The sequence below is a fragment of the Hesperophylax consimilis genome, chromosome 1, assembly GCF_061612785.1.
Source record: "Hesperophylax consimilis isolate HC1 chromosome 1, BYU_Hcon_1.0, whole genome shotgun sequence".
NCBI lineage: Eukaryota > Metazoa > Arthropoda > Insecta > Trichoptera > Limnephilidae > Hesperophylax > Hesperophylax consimilis.
Genome location: NC_142836.1, coordinates 36,659,537 through 36,664,328, shown reverse-complemented (window position 1 = coordinate 36,664,328; position 4,792 = coordinate 36,659,537).

Below are 4,792 nucleotides of genomic sequence, written 5' to 3'. Positions count from 1 at the left end.
CAAAATAATTTCTGACCAGAGATAAAGCAAGATACAGATAACATTATTATTGTTTTCGATTGTAAATAGTGATGGGGTTAAGCACATGGTTGATTATCGAAGCGAATGTGTTTTCGAAATAAACGAGCGACGCGCGACGCTGCCAGTGTAGTTTCATGTCGGTCATAAATAAATCATGCTCTGATGTTGGTCTACAGTCTACCCATAAATATACCACTCTCTAGATCGATATCTTCCGGCTTTTTGTATCCAACAGAATTATACAGTACTTAACCACAGATATACAAGCAGTACCTACCGTGCGGAGCAGAGCAGTAGACAAGGTAGAGGAAACTCAAGGCCATTTAAAAAAAGATGCGACCATAGACAACATTATTACTCTCAGCCTACTCTATTCACTCACTAGCCCAAAAAAACTATTATAAAAATAAAAATGTCCTTGAAGCAGAAAAATGTCGAAATGTTTTCCAAGGGCAAGGTTCATCTGACTAAGAAAATAAACTTTTACAGTGCATTTCCTTAAGATGAAACTTGTTAATCTGAGAAGAAGACACCCAAAATGACAAGAAATTTGCAAAAACACTGAAGAAAATTTCCAAAACATGATTGTCCGACAGTACGACGAAAAATTCCGACATTTTTCAGCCTCATGAACTCATGGTTACATATGTTTAAAAATCTTTAATTTCACCAAAACAATAAGATAATACAGGATAACACTAATCAATAACATGAATAAGTTTATCGATATAATAAATAACATTTATACGTTGTGGAGGAAGACACATGTCAAGTATCAAGCATTGTTCAAAAAACCGAACGAATAACCTAAAACTGTTAATTCACTTTAAACTTGAACTTACGTAGGTAGGTTGAATATAATATGTTTATAACTCGCTAACACTATACTGGCTTATATTGTATTTTTATCACGAACAACTTTAACACGCAATATTTTCGACGGAAATGATAGTATTTCGGCAGCAAATGACAACCCGCGTGTATAAATAAACCACTGTCATTTTGTTTGAATGATTTGAAAACTGTCAAACGGCATAATTCCGGCATCTCTTTCTGTTACACGAGTCATTATGGTAGAGAGCGAGAGATCAAACCAATCCTTCTGTTCTCACCAATGAGATCTGAGCTTTTAGCCATATTATTCGTTTTCTATAAGAATTTTGAGGTGGGCGTGGCGGTTTCAAATGAGTTTCATGGCCAAAGCTTAGTTAAATGCCCCTGAGTCTACCACATGATAGAGGAGAGGCGTATTTATCGTACCCAGTAAAAGTACCGGGTATATTCATGCGGTACTTTGTACTTGTGACAATCTCCAAAATACATGGTTCCAAAATACTCACAAGTTATTTATACTGGGACTAAGTGTTTATTACTTTCTGTCCCCAGTCCCCAGATAGGTTTTAAATACTCGTGAGAATTTTGTAACCGGTATTTTTAACAGGTGTTTTTTAGGTATTTTTAACTGGTAATTTTAATCGGTACTTTTACCGGGTATTTTTAAAGGTATTTTTAATAGGTATTTTTAACACGTAAATAGGTACTACTAACAGATATTTTTTTAGACACGAAAAAAAATGTGGGGAAATTTCTAGCTACCCCCCCCCCCCTCATGGATTTAAAAAATTAGTGTGAGGAATCACACATAGGAATTTTAATTTTTGTGGGGAATTATCTTTCACAGAAGTTCTCTCACAACCCCCCCCCATGGATTCGAATAATTATTGGGGGGACAATTTTACGTGGAAAATTTGTGGGGAATCGTTGTGGGAAATTATCTGATTACAGTTACAAAAAAACAACTGTTAAAAATACTTACAAGTATTTATTACTTTCCGTCCCCAGATACTCAGGTGTCTTAATCCTCAGGTGGGTATAAAATACTTTTGAGTATTTTGTAACCGGTATTTTTACCAGGTATTTTTTGTATCTGTACTCACTGTCCCCAGTAGCGACACAGCCTCTACCACATGAAGCTTTTCTTTTCTTTTTCTTAGCTGTGGGATAAGGGAAAAGATGTATGAAAATGTATATTTACCTTCATAACACGTCCCAATCCCTGTCTCATCAAATACTCAATAACAATCACAATTATTTGCATTACCAGTAAAAAAATAAAATTGACCATTTTATAAAAAGAATAGAAGAAAACTAGAAGTGCCTTCCACACAAATTTGAATGGAAACAAATGTTTCATTCAAATGCCCAATAACCCAGCGCTCTGTCTTACATACATTTGCCTGTATCGTAGATCTCCAACCAGTTTTGTATTGGAAATGGAAGCCCCGATTGGTGATCAAATTTCTAGTATTCTGCTTTATTTAAGGATTTTATTCTACTTTGAATACAAATCATTTCAAAATTTTGTCATACAAGATGGCAGTCAGGCAATTTCCCCTCACCCTAGATTTGGCTTCGATGTCATTTATACAAAATTTCACGGATGCTCAGTTCTTTAGGTTCATGGTCCACCAACGTGTCATAATACTCGTTTTAACTTTAATGAAGGACTTATTGTGCCTAAGTATACAAATAAATATGGACAAATAACGTTAAACTATATGATTCCCAGTTGTTTTCATATGTTACTTGCTGAAATTAAAAACTGTGCGAAAAACAAAGACTTGGCCTACTGAAATAATTAATTTGTATTAGCTTACAATTATATATTATTCAAAAGACTTTTAAAACTCTTATGTATGTCTTCATAATTTTCTTTTGCTATATTTCTGTAAAAATTTTATTTTTTTGTTGTATATATTTGTAAAAATGTAACGGTAAACTCACTATAATAAGATTTATAATGAAAATAACCCGTTAGACGAACTGCTTAAAAGTAGTTTATCGGGACTTTTTTGCCTTATATTTGTAAAGGGTGTAAAATTATAATAAAAAAATACTTCAGGCTGATAAAAAAGTACTAGTTTATTTCGCTGTGGATATCTCGATCTTACTTATAATTATTTGGACAATATACGGGATTGGGTTTAATCGAAAAAAAAAAACAATAAATGGGATCTATGTATGTCGTATGACATAGTAAAAATATTCATCAAGAATGAGATGATCTCTTTTGAAATGCAGTGAATCAAGTAGGTATATATATTTGCATATTTTGTCAAAAATCATCACATAGTCCAAGACAATCGTTTTGAAAATTATAAAAAACTACAGCCGTCACGTCAATGGTCAGAAATCACTCTAATCTTTAATCTAAAACGTAAATCGATTCCCAACTCCGAGAAACGTCAAAAATATCTCGGATTGCTTGACAAATGAGGTATTATTACATGTGGTACATTGTATTACATGCTACCTAATATAATTTAATATCTACTGGGAATTGGGATTACGCAATTGTTCTTTACTAATTGTCAAATGTTTAATTATGATATAATCTACCAACCGAAGAAGCTACGAGTATGTGAACATATTTTAGGTTGAGATTTACGACGCCCATGCATTTATTGTATGTAAAAAATGGCATTCTGACTTATAATAAGTTGCGAAGGTTATTAATAAAAACATAAATTGATAATTTTAAATATAAAAATAAATTAATATAAATTGAAAAATCACCTCGAGGGCACTCCATAAAGAATCTTAAGGTTGAATGCATTTTAAAGTTACGTACGTTTTTTTGGGAAGGATGCTATCTGCCGGATACAAAATTATTATATTCGGTATTGTTTAAGGACGGGTTGTTTCGGAGAATTTGAACAATTCATCAAATTTCAACGTTAATTTGCGAGTTCTGTGAAAGTCCTATTCAAGTTCTGATATTATATCATTATAGGCTAGTTGCTTGACAGAACTGAAATAATAACAGAACTAGAAAATATCTTTCACAGAACTCGCAAATTAACGTTGAAATTTGACTAATTGTTCAGATTCTCCGGAACAACCGGAAAAACCTGGACACTAAGTCCAGGTTTTTATGTCCATGGGGATGAAATCATTTCAGTATTTCTTCTATTGAAGAATGATTTCACGGAATAATGAGAAATGTGAGGAGATTTCAACCTTTTTAGTAGAAATATTGAAGTATGTAGTATTCCCTTATAATTGGAAGTAGGTACAAAACTTATTTGTATTATTTATTTAGTTAAAATGCAAATATTATACATTTAATGTCATATGAAACGCATTTCGTAGTCATTCACATAATTATAATAATATTACTATCATTAAGTTGCTATCTGCAAGTAAATTAGAGGTGAGGCGTATTTATCGTACTCAGTAAATGTACCGGGTATTTTCATGCAATACTTTGTACTTGTGACAAATCTCCGAAATACCTGGTTCCAAAATACTCACAAGTATTTTATACTGGGACTAAATATTTTTAATAGGTACTTTTACCAGGTATTTTGATGGGAATTTTTAATAGGTACTTTTATGAGTACTTTTACCAGGTAATTTTGATAGGTATTTATTTTTGATAGGAAAAATGTTGGGAATCTTTTCACAGGGAATTTTGTAGCCACCCCCCCCCAGTCACGGATTTTTAATTATTGGGGGAATCAAGTAAACTTAAGAAAATTTGTGGGTAGAATTTATGTGAGACCAATTTAGAAATGACTTATTCTTAATCAAACTTCAGTTCGCTATTAGATACTTAAGTATTTTGTAACAGGTATTTTTTGTACCTGTACTCATTGTATCCAGTAATGAAAAGTATTCACAGAACCCACCTCTAAAGTAAATAATAAAAATCATTGCCAGTATAAAAACACCGGCTTAGCCCATTTTTTGCAAATGCAGTACTTACCTG